Consider the following 18,951-nt stretch of genomic DNA (forward strand, 5'->3'; position numbering starts at 1 on the left):
CACATCTTATTCAGCCAGAGCAGTGGTTTTCAACTTTGGCAACATATTGGAAGATGTAAACAGTCTCAGAGCTCAGGTTACAACCTAGACCAATTAAATCAGTATCCCTAGGGCTGAAGCCCAGGAATCTATATTTTTTAAAGTTCTCCATATATTTCAGTGTACATATAAGTTCTGGTGTGGCACTGTGGGTTAATGTGCCAGACTGCAGAGCCATTTGAACTGCAAGGTCAGTGGTTCAAGCTTACCAGCTGCTCCTCGGAAACCCTATACAGGATCACTATAGGTCAGAATTGACTCGACAACACTTAACAACAACAACAACATAAGCTTGTACACTAATCTGGGGATTTTCATATTCCTCTTACTGTTCTAATAATATTTTCTTAGGTACCCCAAGATTACAAAACCCTTCAAGATGGCCCATGTATTTTCTGTATGCCTCTTGAACCAGTAGAAGCTTCATAATACTGCCTGTCAGGAGACTGCGATTTGAATGGGGATCTTGTGACAATGTTTTTCCCATTAGAAGCCACCCTAAATTAGCCACCAAACCCCAAACCCACTGCTGTAAAGTTGGTTCCAACTCATAGCAACCCGACAGGACAGATAGAACTGCTCCATTGGATTTCCAAGGTTGTCTGTCTTTTTCCCATGGAGTGGCTGGTGGGTTCAAACCACCAACGTTTTGGTTAGCCATCCAATACTTAATCCACTGCACTACCGTGACTCTTGGAGTTGGCCACCAGGGGTCATTTATTTCTAATTCCTGTTTGAGTCCTAAAACAAGCCAGAAGTAATTTGTTCTTTGAAATATGGATGAGAAGCACCCATGTTATTTTGCTTCCTCTGTAACTATACAAACTTTGAAACTTCTATGGGGAGCCTTCTGCCAGCCTGGAGAGAGTGTGGGATTATGTTACTAGTGATGGGTTATCAATGAGTTCTGAAATAAAAGGATACTCTCATTAGAGATACAGCTTCACAGTACTTGAAATGAAAGAACTGAGCTATAATATCTCACGCTTCTTGATGGCAGTTGTATGGTCTTGTACGGTCATGACATGCTATACATTAAGGAGTATGAGTATTCCAGAACGCTTAATTGCACTCATGAGGAACTTGTACATAGACCAAGAGGCAGTCATTCAAACAAGGGAACACTGAATGGTTTTAAATCAGGAGAAGTGTGCACTAGGGTTGCATTCTTTCACCATACTTATTCAGTCTGCATGCTGAGCAGATAATCTGAGAAGCTAGGTTACAAGAAGAAGAATCTGGCATCAGGATTGGAGGTAGACTCATTAATAACTTCTGATTTGCTGATGATACAACCTTTTATGCTGAAAACAAAAAGGACTTAAAATACTTACATACAGCCTTCAGTATGGGCTGCACCTCAGTGTAAAGAAAATGAAAAGTCTTCACCATTAGACCAATAAATAACATCATGATAAATGGAAAAAAGATAGAAGTTATTGAAGACTTTATTTTTCTTGTATCTACCATCCACACTCATAGAAGCCGTTGTTGTTATGTGCTGTGGAGTCGGTTCTGACTCATAGTGACCCTGTACAGGGTTTCTGAGGCTGTAAATCTTTATGGGAGCAGAAAGCCTTATCTTTCTCCCGTGGAACAGCTGGTAGTTTCGAACTCCTGACCCTGAGGTTCGCAGCCCGATTCGTAACCACTATGCTACCAGAGCTCATAGAAGCAGCAGTCAAGAAATTAAATGACATATTTCATTAGGCAAATCTGCTACACAAGACCTCTTTAGAGTGTTCAAGAGCAAAGATGTCAGTTTGAGGACTAACGTACATTTGACCCAAGCCATGATATTTTCAGTAGCCTCTTATGCATGTGACAGTGAATAAGAAATACCATAGAAGAATTGATACATTTGAGTTATGATGTTGGAGAAAAATATTAAAGTACCATGAACTGATAGAAGAACAAACAAATAAATGTTGGAAGAAGTACAACCAGAATGCTCCTTGGAAGCCAGAATAGTGAGACTTCGTACCTCAAATTTGAACATATTATCAGGAGAGACCAGTCCCTAGAGAAGAATATCATGCTAGGTAAAGTGAAAGATCAGTGTAAAAGAGGAAGACAACCAATGAGGTAGACTGGCACAGTGGCAGCAACAATGGACTTTTAGCAACGATTGTAGGAATGGCACAGGAAGGGGCAGTGTTTTGTTCTGTTGTGCATAAGGTCACTATGAGCCAGAATTGATTCAATGACACCTAACAACAACAATGGTCTTGATTGACAGCAGGGTGAAATGTCTAAGAGTTTTCTTTCACCATGTCTATGATAAAGTGTAAAAAATTGGAAAGATCCTTAAACTGAATGACCCATACATACACAGGTAAAGGCTACTTCCGTCTTCCCCTTAATCTCCACCTTCTTATCACTGTTACTTTTCCTGGAAGACCCATACTTTAACCATCCTCAAACAGGGGTTGCAAGTAGAATCTTCAAAATTAAGAAAGAGTCAGCTTCCTGGGCTGACTCCTTTGCAACATATGAATTCATCTCAAGTTTACCTCAGCAGGCCGTACCTCAGTGAGCCAGAGTAAAGAAGATTTTCAACTGGGTTAAATGATATAAACAGCTTTCAGGTTTCCATTGGGCATAAGTGGGGGCACCGGGAGAGGTGCAGGGGTGCTAGAGCAACAGCTGCTCAGAGGTGAGGATATAAAGAATTTGTTAGCGCTTTGTGATTCAGTATATCTGAAAGGATTGATCAGAAAGCCTTTTTTAGCCTTCTTTTTTGGGGAAAGGGAGGAGCTTCTTTTAAAAGTCCCATTATCTGGCAACAAAGCCTGACCCAGGCGAGTGGTGTTTTGGGGATTGTACATTTGCTAGGGAGAGAGGTAGACTCAAAGCCACCCTCTAGGAGGAGGCATGTGGGCCTCAACAGATGTATCTAGAAGCCAGGAGGGAACCTAGGGAGGAAACTCCAACCTCCCTGACTTTCCCAAAAACTCTATCCTTAGCCTTCTCCTTCACACTTTTGTTCATGGCAGCTATCTAACCAAATTCTCTGAAGTAAAAAATGTTGTTCCATGTATGAGAGGTGTGGGGAGCGAGTGGTTCACATAGCTCAGAAAAATAATTCGTACTTTGTTGAGAGGTCAGTCATAAAATGATGCAGCCACTCTGGAAAATGATTTGACAGTTTTTTTTTATAAAGTTAAACATAGATTTATCACATGATCCAGCAATCCCATTCCATGTCCACACAAAAGTCTGTACACACATGAAGGGGACTGTAACCATGGCAATAAAACGATATACGATAGGATGAATGTAAAACTAATGTTCTCCCATATAAACTATCACATAATTCACAATAAAACGTTAAAAAAAAGTCTATACACACAAATGTTTATAGAAACTCTATCATAGCCAACAAGAACTGAAACAATCCAAAAAATTCTCAGCTGGGGATGCATAAATGAATGTACATTCCAACATTGGAAAACTACTCAGTAATTGTTGATTGAATTGTAGATGCACACAGGACACAAAGAAATTGAAAATGCATTCATGACTTTGAGGGAAGGAAGTTAGATTCAAAAGTTGAATACTGTATGAGTATAGTACTGGTGTGGCACTGTAGGGTCAGCCCTGGACTGCTAACCACAAAGTGGGTGGTTCAAACCCACTAGTCACTTCTTCGAAACCCTACATAGGGTCCCTATGAGTCAGACCAACTCTACAGCACACAACAACAACACTTATGTAATAGAGAAAAGACAAAGTGGCAGCATGAGGGAATTTGGGGAACAGTAAAACAGCTCTGTATCTCAAATGCAGTGATGATTACACAGCTGTATGCATTTGTCAAGACCCATGGAACTGTATACCAAGCAGAGTGAATTTTACTATATGCAAATAAAGAAAAATAAATCAGAAACAATTATGGCATCAAAGGTGGGAAGAAGGGACTTTAAAACTCCCAGCCTTACTGGCTGCTTTCACTATAATTGTACATTTCATTTTCCTATTGTTGGTCATTGTTTTAGGTTAGGTTCTCTAGAGAAGAAAAACCAGTGAGACTGCATATAAATAGAGAAGCTTGTATCAAGGAAATGGTTCACAATTGTAGAGGTGGGAAAGTCCCAAGTCTGGGTCAGATGAACCAAGTAGGCAGGTTCAGCAGACAGACCAGCAGGCAGGTCAGGCATGCAGGCCACTGGCTCAAGCCCAAAGAACCAGAGGTTGGAGGATGAGCAAGATGCAAGATCCAAACCCAACAGAAAGCAAGCAAGCTTTGAGTGGCACATGTATTGGAGGCTGGCCACACTCCTGATAAAACATCCTTTCAATTGATTGGCTACTCATAGCCAATCATCATAGAGTTAACAACACTGTGTTAGTTCCCACCATGGAGATGATCTCAACTGCTGGGAATCATGGCCCAGTAAAGTTGACACAAACCCTTAATTATCACAGTACCAAGAGGGCAGAGTAGATTGTTTTAGATGTCCTCATGCGCTTCTGCAGTTGAACAGGTGACCATAACCCCTACTTGTTTCTGAAGAGAATATTGGGGTGGAGTGTAAGCAGTGGACTTTCTCACTCTGACAGTCCCAATGCCTTTCCCTAAGATCTTGGTCCTTTGTCTGGAGAAGAGTGTTGCTATTGAGTCCGTTCTGACACATAGCAACCCTGTATAGGGTTTCCGAGGAGCAGCTGGTGAGTTTGAACTACCGACCTTGTGGTTTACGACTAATGTTGAACCTACAGCACCACAGTATAGACCTGTTACTCCTCCTTGAGCTCATTCTTGTAATACAGATTCCTCTTTTAGTTCCCTCTTCAAATTCTTCACTGGGAAAATGAAAGGCAAATTGTATTGTGTGTGACTTGATTAAAAGGCCATTCAGGACTCCCACTTCCTGCCAAGGGATAGCAAGGCTCTGCGCTAATGTCAGTGGGTCTGAGAACCTGGGGGATCAGCAACATACACATCACCTGGAAGCTGCTGAGGAACACAGCATCTCAGACCTTCTCTAGGACTATAGAATAAGGATCTGCATTTTAACAAGATGCTCAAGGAATTCATATACACAGTAAAATCTACAAAGCCCTGTTTTAGAATCAAGTGTCCATTCCAATAGCATGGTAATTTAGATCTCCACCAGCTGTTCTAGAAAGAAGAAGGTCTTTGTTCTCAGTCAACCCTGACTCTTAGCATTGCTGTTTACTAGCTATATGTCCCTATCTGGAGAAGTAGTTTTAAAAACTATACAATTTTTCTGAGGCTCATTTTTTTCATCTGTAAAATGAAGATCTTAGTATCAACTTGATATCCTTCTCCAGTGACTAGTCCCTCCTGACAATATGTCCGAAGTATGAGAGATGAAGTCAAGGAGCTCTCTTCCAACACAGATCTGTTTGTTATATCATGTTTGGTAAGGTGGAGGGTGAGAGAAAAAGAGGAAGACCCTCAGCGAGATGGATTGGCACAGTGGCGGCATCAATGGGCTCAGGTGTAGCAATCATTGTGAGGTTGGTCCAGGACCGGGCAGTGTTTCATTTTGTTGTGCTTCGGATCACTATGAGTCAGTACTAACTTGATGGCACCTGACAACTAAAACAACAAAGTATCAACTTTACATTGTTTGGGGAGTGATCTGAAATATGGGAAAGCAACACCATATTTGTGGTTTTCAAACACAGTATTAAGACATATTCATTGATGGTGAAGATAGAGTCCTGGTGTGGCACTGTAGGATAAACACTGAACTGCTAACTCCAAGATCAGTGGTTCAGAATCCCAGCCACTCCTCAGAAACCCTGTATAGGGTTGCTATGAGTTCCCACTCTACAGCACTTACCAACAACAACAACAACAACAACAACAATGTGGGTGAAGACATACCTGGTATAGGTTGTGATGGATATTGCCAGCAATTTGTAACTAATCCTTTTAGAAAATTCAAAGGAGTTAAATTTTCTGAAGGGATGCTATCATGACCAGTAATTGATTGGTTAATAAAAAATGTCAACTGAAGATGGGACTCATAAAAAATATGACACAAAAATGTTTTAAAAGAAAACATGGTGACGGTGGTTGTGTGCCATGGAGTCTGTTCCGACTCATAGCAACCCTGCATAGCGTTTCCAAGGCCATAAATCTTCATGGGAGCAGAAAGCCTCATCTTTCTCTCATGGAAAAGCTGGTAGTGTCAAACTGCTGACCTTAAAGTTAGCAACCCAGCTTGTAACCACTATATTACCAGAGCTCCTTAAAATAAAACATATGCATGGATATTTTATTTGTCCACATTTTGACACTGGACAATGCCTTTTTCTTGGAGTCATGACCTTCCATCCTATCACATGCATAACACATCTTTTGTACTTTTCAGTTTGGGTTTCTCTAAAATGGAATGCTAGAAGACACTTGGAAAGTAATCTCAAGGCAAAATTCATCTTGAGTTGTCAGATTTTTTTTTCTTTTTCTATTAAAGTTGTGTTGTTTAAATTCATCCTTCAAGAATTTATTTTTCAGTTCACATTTTCCTCCTGGAGTTATATTCAATTTAGTTTCACAGACGTAACATCTTTTAGCACTCATATTTCATCAGTTTATGTAATATTGAATTCAGTAATGTAATTACAGTAACAAGTTTAACTGGTATATATAGGTTTGGGAATTTATGCAACTGAATATTGAGAAACATTAAACACACACACACACACTTTGTAGCAGAATCACATAGGCATATGAGAACCAGGGATTTGAACTGGTGTTTTCTGGTTCAACTCCCTGCTGAGAATTTGCATTTCTGCCACAGATACACTGAGTCATAATCTACATTTTAACAAGATCCCCTGGAGATGTATAACAATCACCTGGGATCTTATTAAATTGCAGATTATGATTCCATATGTCTGGGGTGGAAAGGCAAACTCTCAGCAGGAGGTTGAACCAGAATGAATCAGTTTTAAGTACTAATCTATAAGCACTGTAGGAACCTGATAGGGCGTAACAACAACGCACAAGCCTCCATTGACAGAAAAATGCTAATCTTGTAGCTGAGTGTGTTCCCTTGGTTGCTTTGGCTGTCAGGAAGATCATCATCCAAATCTCAAAGTAGTTTTGTCCATTTGTATTTTATTATATCCTCCCTAATATTCTTTTGTTTCTTCAGGTCTGTAGTCTCTAGTTCTTTACATTAACTTGTATTTTTCTATTAGTTTATGTTTTACCTAAAAGATGTTTTATGAATTTCTTTTTCTTTTTTAAAATATGCTGATATATTTTTAAAAAATACTTGGGGAAATTTATATTATGACACTGAGTTCATGATTGTTGTTAGTAAATGCCATAGAGTCAGTTCTGACCCATAGCAACCCTGTTCAGGGTTTCCCAGGATCGGCTGGTGAGCTTGAACCACTGGCCTTGCAGTTCAAATTGACTCTGTGGTTCAGTGCATTAACCCACAGCACCACACCAGAACTCTGAGCTCAAGACCATCAAAATATGAATTTAACTAACCAATACTTTTACCCCAAAATACAGTATGTAACTATTCAACAGAAAGACCATTTGAAAATAACTTCTACCTAAATCTGGAATATGGACTCCAGGTGTGGTGTTGTAAGATCGGTACTGGGCTATGAACCTCAAAGTTGGCAGCTCAAACCCACCAGCAGGTCCTCAGAAACCCTAAGCAGGGTCATTATGAGAACCAACTCGAGGGTACTTAACAAAAACATTAGAATAGGACTCCTGGTGTGGCACTGTAGAATAAGGACTGGACTGCTTGCTAACTGCAAGGTTGGCAGTTCAAACCGACCAGCCACTCTGTGGAAACCCTATACAGGTTCACTGTAAGTTGGAACAGGATTGATGGCACTAACAACAACAGCAACACTACAATATTTATTTCTGTAATCCATGTGGGTTCGATTTTGTACTTCTCAAAACCTAAGGAGCATGCAAATCGACTGGGGATCCTGTGAAATCATTGATTCTGATTCAGAAGGTCTAGTATGAGGCTTGAGCTTCTGCATGTCTATCAAGATCCCAGGTGATGCCAATGATGCTGGTCTTGACTGCCTTCAGCAAAGCATGGGTTAGAATATAGTAATGAGACTAAGGCTAAACTCATGAATACCATCTTTGCAACTTTTAGATTTGATGTTGCTGTAGCTATTTGGGAAATATGTGACTGACTGATCCACAAGTCGTTTCCGAAAACAGATGCATCCTTGCAAAGTTCTCACCACTGCATACCAGGCTCTGCTGTTCTTCAATCAGTAGAATTAGTATCACATTTAACTCAGATCTGGCTCTTAGATTCTCTTTGTGAGTATAGCCCTAAATTCCCACCCTATCCATATGTTTTGTCACAGCCTCATAGGGATGGAAGTTCCTAGGAAACCACCAGGACTCTTAACATAGATTTATGTTATCTCAGATACCTTGCCTCCTCCACCTGCCCTTCCAGCTCAATTCTTATTGCTTTCCATCCAGGGTGGAAGGCCCTTCTCTGGTACAGCTGAGAAGTAGTCAACAGAGCTTCTGTTTGAACATTTAATGGTTGAGGCTCATTATCTCCAAGAGAGCTATTATGAAAACAAAATTTGTAAACTTTAACAACTTAACAACAAACAGACAAATAACCATTCATAAATTGGCAAAGGACTTGAATAGACATTATCAACCAAGAGGACATCCAAATAGCTACAAAACACATGAAAAGATGCTCGGCATTATTAGCCAACAGAGAGATGCAAATCGATGAGATACCATTACACTAACACTAATGGAGCTAAGATAAAAACAATATAACAAATGTTGGTGAAGATGTAGGGAAATTGGAACCTTTATCTGAGATGGATGGTAATGAAAATGGTGTAGCTGTTGTGGAAAACATTGTGGCAGTTTCTCAAAAAACTAAAAATAGAGCTACCATATGATCCAGCAATTCCACTCCAACATATATACCCAAAAGACTTGAAAGTGGAGACTCAAAAAGAGACTTGTACACCAATGTTCATTGTAGCACTAGTCACAATAGCTAAAAAGTGGAATCAGCGAAAATACCCATCAGCAGATGAATGGATAAACAAAATGTGGTACATTGGAATGCTACTCAATAAGTAAGAAAATGAAGTCTTGTATGGATAGAGTAAGAAGATATGATGAGAAAATAAATCAATCATGAAAAGACAAATATTGTATGATTTCACTTCTATAAAAAGACAAGAGAAGACCAATGTATAAAGACCAAAGATTACCAGGGGTGCAAGGAAGGGCAAGAAGCAAGGTTAACAGTGATGGAAAACTCACATTAAGCAAGCATAGGATTGAACAGCTGATTATTGTAATTGCTGTTATAAGTTACACACTTCTAAAATGTTGAATTTGCAAAAGTTGTTTGATAGCTATGTTGGCAATGACCAAAAAAAAAAAAAAAGTTGCTGCTGAAACTGCTTCTGTATAACCAAATGCCTCATGGAATTTGGTTCCTTGGTTTGGAGTCATGGTTCATGAGAGATTCCAATTAATTGGCCTAATAATGTGTTTCATGCTTTAGGTTCTACTTCCTAGTTCATTGTACAGTGCCTGGGATCTTAAAAGGTTGCATGTAGCCACTTAACGGACAATTGGTCTCTATTTGCCCAGAACAACAGACGTACAAGAAGAGTCAAGAATAGGAGTAGGAAATGGAATGTGTGGCTAATAATGTCCATGAACAACTGCCTGCTTTGCCAGAGAAACTAAAAGAACTGGATGATGCCTCACTACAATTACTGAACATTTTGATCGAAAATTCCATAGGAGAATATTTATCAAAAGGGAGAATATGTAGGGAGGCTATAAAAGTACAAAGTGGCTGGCTTACAAGTTTTCAAGAGGGACATGAGTTTCAGAGTGTGTGGGGGAAGGTAGAATCCCCACTGAATAGTTTTCATCTTGTCTCTATGGGTCTGAAGAAAGGATTCTTTTCATTCAATAGTGAGTAATTGTTATCATAACTAACTGTGATTGTTAAAACTGTAAAGATAGAGGTTGTGTAACAAAAAGAGAGGAGTAGGTAATCTTACATTCCAGGAACAGAGGATCCTAAAACCATCCAGAGAGAAGAGCATCAGTAAAATGTGGGACCCTAACCAGAGAAGCAGCTACACCAGAGACGGAGGCAGATGTGATGGCATAGAGGAGACAGAGCAGCTGAGGACTCTATACTCATGGAAGGAGAAAGACTGTGTGCTGGCGGGCAGGAGGCTGGCTTGCAAAATACTCCCTTTGGTTGTTTAAACAATTATATGTTCTGCATGTTTTTGTGTATATAAACAAAAAAAAAAAAGAGGAAATAGAAACAAATACTGTTAACTGATGATGCATGGAGGGGATTGTAATCATTGCAGTGATTGTAAGCCTGTCTTCAGCTTATAATTGATTGGTATACCTAAAAGCGGTTCTAGAATTTGCCCAGTGAAATAAAGCTTCTTGTGGAGACTTTGTAAAATATAGGACCTTGGGTGGAATCCTGAGTTCCATCCAGAACCTTATGAGGTTGGACATTCCTACTTGAAAAGACATGTAGACCAACCCAGAGCAGCTAGAGAAACAGAAGATACTTCTTTAAAGACACCAGCAGGAAAGAAAAAAACAAAACAAAAAAATGCAGACTGTTTGGCTATTACAAGAACAAGCAAATTGTTTGCCTGGGAGCCATCAAGGCCCTTCAGGATAATCCCCCTTCCAAGACTGAAACTCAAAGGGAACACTTGAGCAGGCTTGTAAGCTCACTGGTGACCACCTTGGTCTACTTGTTAGTAGAGTTGGGGAAAGGCAGTAATGAAGACATGGGATGAGTTTGACCATGTTCCATAGACTCCTGTCAACCTGAGATGAGAGAGAAAAGAGGAAGGGCTGGTTGGTCTGAAGCTTGGGGAGACTTGGGGACTCCTGAGCCCAGGGACACTGATCTAGCCACTGGGGGCTAGAGTTGAAAGTGAATCATCCAGCTGATATAAAGTGGGAGAAGTTGCGCAAGAATGTCCAAACTTGCATGTAGTACCCATTTGACCTAGCTTTGATGGCTTGATGATCAGAACTTGACTAGAAGATAAAGAAATTTGATAAAGGAAACAAGTGTAAATTGCTACAATTTGATGAACTTGACATTTACTTAAGGATGTAGTAGCTCAAAATACCAACCGAGAAGGAAGGAGTCTTCACATCAAGGATCCAGCCTATCCCTTCAGTACACAGGTTTGATAGGAACCAGCATCTTAGACATTAGCTACCTAAAATGGGGGAGGCTATAAAGGGATGAAGTGGCTACCTTACAAGTTTTCAAGAGGGACTTGAGTTTCAGAGTGTGTGGAAGAAGGTAGAATCCCCATTGAATAGTTTTCATTTTATCTAGACGGTGCTCGTGAAAGGAGATGGGAATAGGTTATTTTGATTCCATAGTAAGTAATTGTTGACTAATAATCATGACTAACTGTGATTGTCACAACTGTAAAGGTAAAAGATGTGTAACAAAAAGGGGGAGTCATTAATTTTACATTCCAGGAACAGAGGACTGTAGGACCATCAAAAGAAATAAGCATGAGCAGAACATGGGATCCTAATCAGAGAAGCAGTCACACCAGAGATGGAGGCAGAGATGATGGCATGGAAAGATAGAGCAGCTGAGGGCTTGAGACTCATGGAAAGAGAAAGGCTGTGAGCTGATGGGCAGGAGGCTGGCTTGCAAAATGTGCCCTTTGGTTGTTTCAATGATTATATATTCCTGTGTGTTTATATATTTTGATTACATATTTTGTGTACATCAAAAAAAAAAAAAAAGAAAAAAGAAACAGAGACAAATACTGTTAACCAATGATGCATGGAGGGGATTGCAATCATGCAATGAAAGAAAATACTATTGGTTGAATGAAAAACTGATGTTCTGCCATGTAAACTATTACTCAATTCACAATAAAAGCTTTAAAATATATATATCATACAGGAAGAAAGCAAAAGGTCACTAGAAAAGATAGGAGAGAAAGAAAAGATGTCAGAATAGACTCTGAAATTTGCTCTTGAAAATAGAGAAGCTGAAGTGACTTGAAGAAATGATGAAGTAAAAAAGCTGAACAGAACATTTCAAAAGGTAGCTTTAGAAGACAAGAAAAAAAAGTTTATAATGGAAAAATAATGTTTTTCTTTCTGTTGAATCAAAATAAACTTCTTTGTAGTCTCCATCTACTGAGACTAGGTCTTCTACTTAATCATTTCAAGTCAGCTCCCTCTTCAAGTCAACCCTTCCAATGTTTTAAAGAACAGTTGCTATGATTCCTTTCCCCTCTTCTCCACATCAGACACTGCCAAGTCCTCCAATTTCTATACTTCAAGGTTTGCCTTGTTAAACTTTCCACCATCCTCTTCATCTTCTTCTGGACAACTCCCTGTTTAACAATATTCCTCATAAAAATGGTTACCTAGATCTGGACAGACCCTACAGATGGGTAAAAGACCACTGGTGACTAAGTTGGGTTTATGATTTTTCCTTGATGAATCACCTACATTTCTAATAATGCAAGCTCATGCTGTGGATCCTTTCCTCTTTAATAATTCATTGTACTATTGTTGTTGTTGTTAAGTGCCGTGTAGTCGGTTCCGACTCTTAGCGACCCTGCACAGGGTTTCCGAGGCTGTAAATCTTTACAGGAGCAGAAAGCCTCATCTTTCTCCCGTGGAACCACTGGTAGTTTCGAACTGCTGACCTTGTGGTTTACAGCCCGATTCGTGACCACTACGCTTTAGGGCATGCTCTGGTAGCGTAGTGGTTATGAATCGGGCTGCGAACCTTAAGGTTAGCGGTTCAAAACTACCAGCCGCTCCGCAGGAGAAAGATGAGGCTTTCTGCTCCCGTAAAGATTTACAGCCTCGGAAACCCTGTACAGAGTCGCTATGGGTCGGAACCGACTACACGGCACTTAACAATAACAACAACAAGCTTCTATTAGAAACCATAGTTCCGTTTCATATGAATTACTAACAAACTATCCTGAAATAGTATACTTGACTTCTTCTCTGCCTTTTAAAAGATAACACTTCACTGAATCCAACAACCATTTTTTGGAAATTGGACTTTCTCCTTTACAGTCATTTGAAGTTTTCTATGTCTTAGTTTTATTTACAAAAGAACAAAATATTTTGTATTCCTCTTAAATAATTTCTGAATGATTTTTATGAAATCTGGATAGTAATAAACCTGTATTATGACAAATATCTAGGGATCTAGATATTTACAAATAATACTTATGTCAATATTTCTGTGGTCCATCTAATATTTCTTTAGTCATCTTTGAGTACTCATGACGTAACAGTGACAGAAACATTTTACCTTCCAAAAAAACAGTTAAACATCAGCATAATGGCTATCCTCTTTTGATATTGTTAGTAGCTTTTACTTTAGAGAGAAGGATTGGTTAAAGAAATCATTGGCTTGAGAACAAAAGTGTCAAATACAGACTCAGTCTTGTAATTTATTGAGGATCATTAACCCAAACATGAAATACTGTGATCTGATGCCTTATTGCTTTCATGCTGTTGGCAGGAGGAATCACCTTTCTTTCATGCTCACATTTATATATGTTGTGAAATTTGCCCAGATAATAGAATATATTTAACTCTCCTTTTCTCAAGTTCCAACAACTACTCTGATTTTTTAAAGATCTGGAGGCAGATTTGGGTTTGCTTTTGTTTGAAAAAGCCAAATGCATGAGAGATGAAAAGGTGCTTGCAGAGGGAACCGTGATGTGGTCATTTCCAGAGCTATCTAGGGAATGAAATGTCATTTCTAGAGCTATCTAGGGAATGAAAAGACTTGTAAAGGGTCAGCCACATTTTACAATGATAGAAAATAGTTGCATTTAGATAAGTCAACTGTACAAATAGACCAAATTGGTAATTAAAAAAAAAAGCTATCTCAGAATATCTCTGGGTAAAGTCATTCAAGTGCCATGCATAACATAGACAACACACCATATCAGCACTACACAAAACAGGTGAGTGAATCATTTTCAGTGGTTTTACACCCAAGAGGTTGATTTTTTTTTAAAAAAAGATGATCCTCAACTTAAAAAAAAAAAAAAAAAAGTATATTTTGTAAGATTTTCCCCTAGTTCCAATAAAGCCATAAAAAGTCATAAACGAATATTTGAGTTTAACCCTAGGAGTCAAATGAGGATTTTAGTCCCAAGGTTCCTGGGGTTAGCATTTTGGGTTTTTAATGCCACTTCCTGTGATTGCCTTGTCATACAGGATATTGTATGTCTATTGCTCCTGATAGGTTTCCAATTAAGGACTGGGGCAGGGCAGACAAAATCATAAATAAAATCATAAATAAATAATTGCAGGGCAAAACCCAAGCAATGTTTAAAACTCGATTCAAATAAAATTATTGTTGATAATGCAAAAAATTCATATTTATAGTTTCCAAATAAAATGAATTCAGACTCCTTGTGTATGTAAAATGAAGCTTTGAAAAACTGACTGGATCTACTAAATGAATACTTGAATGTATACATATGTGGCCTGGTTATGGTTGCTTTGGGAGCTATAATCTTATCCTGATATTTTAATGTCTAATTTGTTGCCCACAGTGGTTTCTTTCTTTTTTTTTTTTTTTTCTTTTTCTTTACTTTTTTAATGCGGAATTTCTTATGACACAGAAGCAGAATAATCCACGGGATAGTTGCTTCTTTGGGGAAGTGGCTAAGCAGAGTTCTCAGGGAATGGGGCTGGGTCGGGGCATAGACAAGTTTCTGAGATTGTAATAAGGTGGGGCAAGAGAAAAGCTTTAGGATACATAAGCATTCATTTGTTACACTGAATGGGACAGGAAGACCTACCTGCTTTTCTGTGGAATGTCTAAGGCCAAGGGCTTATGAACTGTTTTAACTTCACTGCATTGTTTAGTGGAGAGAAGGAGGTGGAGGTATTAAAGGCATAAGGAGCTCTGGTAGCATAGTGGTTACAGATCAGACTGCCAACCTCAGGGTCAGCAGTTCAAAACTACCAGCTATTCCATGGCTTTCTACTCCTGCGATTTACAGCCTCAGAAACCCTGTAAAGGATCACTATGATGAGTTGGAACCGACTCCACAGCATATAAACATCACCACCTTCTCTATAGAGTTACTATGAATCAGGATCAACTCGGTGACAGTTGTTGTCGTTATTGTTAAGTGCTGTCGAGTCAATTCCAACCCATAGCGACCCTGTATAGGATTTCCAAAGAGGAACTGGTGAGCTTGAACCACCAATCTTGCAGTTCAGATGACTTTGCAGTCTGATGCATTAGCCCACAGCGCCACACCAGGACTCCTGGTTTTTCTGTTCTCTATAATTTGAACCTTTCTTCAATATTTATTAGAATGAAGAAAGGAATTAGGGGGGAGAATGGGAGAAAGGAACAAACTACCTTCTTTTTGTTCATGACTACAGTCTCTAAACTATGGAGGTGGTAGTTGTGAACTAGAGTTGGTTCTGACTCATATGCCTCATAGTGACCCTGTATTGGGTTTCCAAGGCCTGTGTAAACCTTAACAGGAACATATAGCCTCATCTTTATACCAAGGAGCAGCTGGTAGATTTGAACTGCTGACCTTGCAGTTTGCAGACCAACTCATAACCCACTATGCTACCAGGGCACCTTCTAAACTATTATGTTGTTGTTGTTAAGTGCCATCGAGTTGGTTCTGACCCATAGTGATCCTGCATAGGGTTTCTGAGGAGTGATTGGTAAGTTTGAATTGCCAACCTTGGGGTTCAAACTGACCTTGCGGTCTAGTGCATTATCCTGCAGTGCCACACCAGAACTTCCAGAGTTCCTTACAAAAGTACCCTTCATTCTACAATACTTAGTTTTAATAGTTTGATATTGTCCACCATATCATGGGCAACACCTGGCTAATACAGGCCTTCAATAAGTCTTTACCCTAACATTTTATAATGGAAAATTTCAAACATAGAAATTTGAAAGAATTTACAATTAACACCAGTATCCTGGTGCGGTGCTGTAGGATATGCACTGGACCGCAAGGTCAGCAGTTCAAAGTCACCAGCCACTCCTCTGAAATCCTACACAGGGTCGCTATGAGTTGGAACCGACTCCGCAGCATGTAACCAACAACAACATTTTTGTTTTAGTTTCTGGGCAGCGCAAACAGCTAAATATTCTGCTTCTAACAAAAAACTTAGCAATTCAAATCATCCAGAGGTACCTTGGAAGGAAGGTGTGGCAATCTCCTTCTAAAAAGTCAGTCATTGAAAACTCTTGGGGCATAGTTCTACACTCATAAACATGGGGTCACTATGTATGGGAATCAACTTGATGGCAACTGGACTGGAATTTTGTTTTCACGTAGATCTACGCACTCTCTTCTATCAACCAATTCCTCTAGTTTCTTACAAACTTCAAAGTAAGTTGCAAATAACATTTCACTTCCCCTTAAATACTTCAGAACTGCAAACTAACTTGAGTTGAATATCTGTTTATAATGTTTTCCCTCTTTTGAACATGTAATGGAATGCACCAATCTTAACTGTATTATTGAGTGAATTTTGACAAATCTGAACACCTATCAAGATAAAGGGAGTCCTGGTAATGTAGTGGGTAACATGTACTGCTAACCAACAGGTGAGCAGTTTGAATCCACCAGTGGCTCTGAGTAAGAGGTGACTTTCTGCTCCCTAACAATTTACAGCCTTGGAAACCCTACACATGGTTGCAGTGAGCCAGAATTGGCAGTGGGTTTGATTTTGATGTTGGTTTGGTATTAAGGTACATGGCATTACTTGCCCCAGAATAAGCCACAAGCCCTTTCTCAATCACCACCCCAATCCCCTCCAAGCAATTAGTCTGCTGATGGTTTTTTCCCCACTTGTTCCAGAATTTCGTATATGGTATTCTTACAGAACACAGTCTTTTGTGTCTGGAATCTTCTACTTGGCATGGTTTTGAGCTTATCCATAGTGCTGTGTGTAACAGTAGTTTTCAATAAATATTGATTAGTGATCTTTACCACAGTGTTGGATTAACTAGCGTTTAATTAGGTGCAGTAGGATTGAGTCTGACTCATGACCACCCCATGGTGTGTGTAGAGTAACACAACTCTGTAGGGTTTTCAAGGCTGTGGTCTTACTAAAGCAGACTGTTAGGCTGGGTGGATTTGAATCATCCATCTTTCACCTTATAGTCAAGTGCTTAACTGTTTGTACCACCCAGAGACACCTTCTTTGTTTAGTTGCTATTGAGTCAGTTCTGACACACAGTGACCCTGTATAATTTCTGAGGAGAGACTAGTGGTGGGTTCGAACTACTAAACTTGTGGTTAGCAGTGTAGCACTTATCCTGTGTTGCCACACCAAGACTCCTTTAAGAAAGTATATTTAAATACAGTTTAAGATCATTTGAATTCCTTATATAGCCCTTCTGGGGGTCATGACTATAGTTCGTTGATGACTCAGTAAAGGTGGGGCAAGAAAAATGAGGCATTATCTTTTTATTTTTTAATTTCTGTGTTCATATGGATTTATAAGAGCTTATAGTGTGGTAGTGATGGTGTGCTGTGGTTGTTGTTGTTGTTAGGTGCCAAGTTGGTGCAAACTCATAGCAACCTTATGCACAACAGAACAAAACACTGCCGGGTCCTGGGCCAACCCCACAATTGTTGCCACGCTTGAGCCCATTGATGCGACCACTTTCCCAATCCATCTTGCTGGGGGTCTTCCTCTTTTTCTCTGACGTTCCACCTTACCAAACATGATATCCTTCTCCGAGGCATTATCTTTAAATTAAAGGAAGGTTATGATTTGAACATGAAACAAGACAGACATCTCAGCCAGACTGCATGCATCTCCCCTATCTCAGGTTCTCAGGTGTATGTGAGGAAAGTGAAAGAGGAGACATTTTTCAAGTTTTTTTTTTTTTTTTTTAACATTCACTTACACTTGGAGGCTAAGAGTTCCATTGGGGGCGGGGGGAGGGAGGGTGACTGAAAAGTGACTGTGAGGAAGTGGAGGCTAAACTTCCACTCTCTGCTTCAATTACTATGATGGGCTTTGTGAGGAGCACCAATTATTTGGAAGAACCTTAATTGAAAATTTTCAAAAGAATTCCCTCTACCCTACAACTATCTTCTAGATGAATGGCTTTCCGAGCTCTTAAAGGGTAAGGGACAAATTAGCTATTTGGAATGACATTTTAAAAATGAATCACTCAGTTGGCATCCTTGCTAGCACTAACCAGGTAGCTTCTACTCCTAAGAAATCCACGTTCTGTTTCTTATTAATCAAAGAGACTAACTACTGGTGGATGAGGAGCAACCCTGCAATCTCAGGTAGTTAAGCCAGGTGACTAGATTTAAACTCTTCAGCTAATGGTCTGGCTGTGTTCTCTTTCCTAAGGGATGTGCAAAGGATAGATCACAGGAGAGATCATTTAAAACAAGAACTTAAACTATAGGGAATTCTAAGAAGTGTGCTTTTTAAAGACCACAACAATATTCATGAATTATATTTCTAATCATTACTTAGCACCCCAACTCAGGGAGACTTGGGGGATGGATATGGAGAGGAGGTGGGAAGATGGGGAGATGGGCTTGTATGTAAACTTTGGTGAGAAAAATCTAGAAGGAATTACAATTGACAACCAGATGCCAAGCAATTCGATCAAGGGAGAAGAGAAAGCTGGAATATATTTGCCAACTGCCAAAGTGACTGACTGTAAATTTGTTCTGCTCTTGAAGGTTGCTCTTCCAAAGTATAAATTAATTCTCTCATCAACGATTATCACAATGAGACAGATTATTCTTACGGCGTTTTAGCAGCACTAAAGTTGTAAAAATATCCATATCCGTAAACGGTTCTAGGTGGCTTTGTACTGATTTAAAGAGGTCAGTTAACTAAAG

This window comes from Chrysochloris asiatica, unplaced genomic scaffold (assembly GCF_000296735.1).
Source record: "Chrysochloris asiatica unplaced genomic scaffold, ChrAsi1.0 scaffold00141, whole genome shotgun sequence".
Classification (NCBI taxonomy): Eukaryota; Metazoa; Chordata; class Mammalia; order Afrosoricida; family Chrysochloridae; genus Chrysochloris; species Chrysochloris asiatica.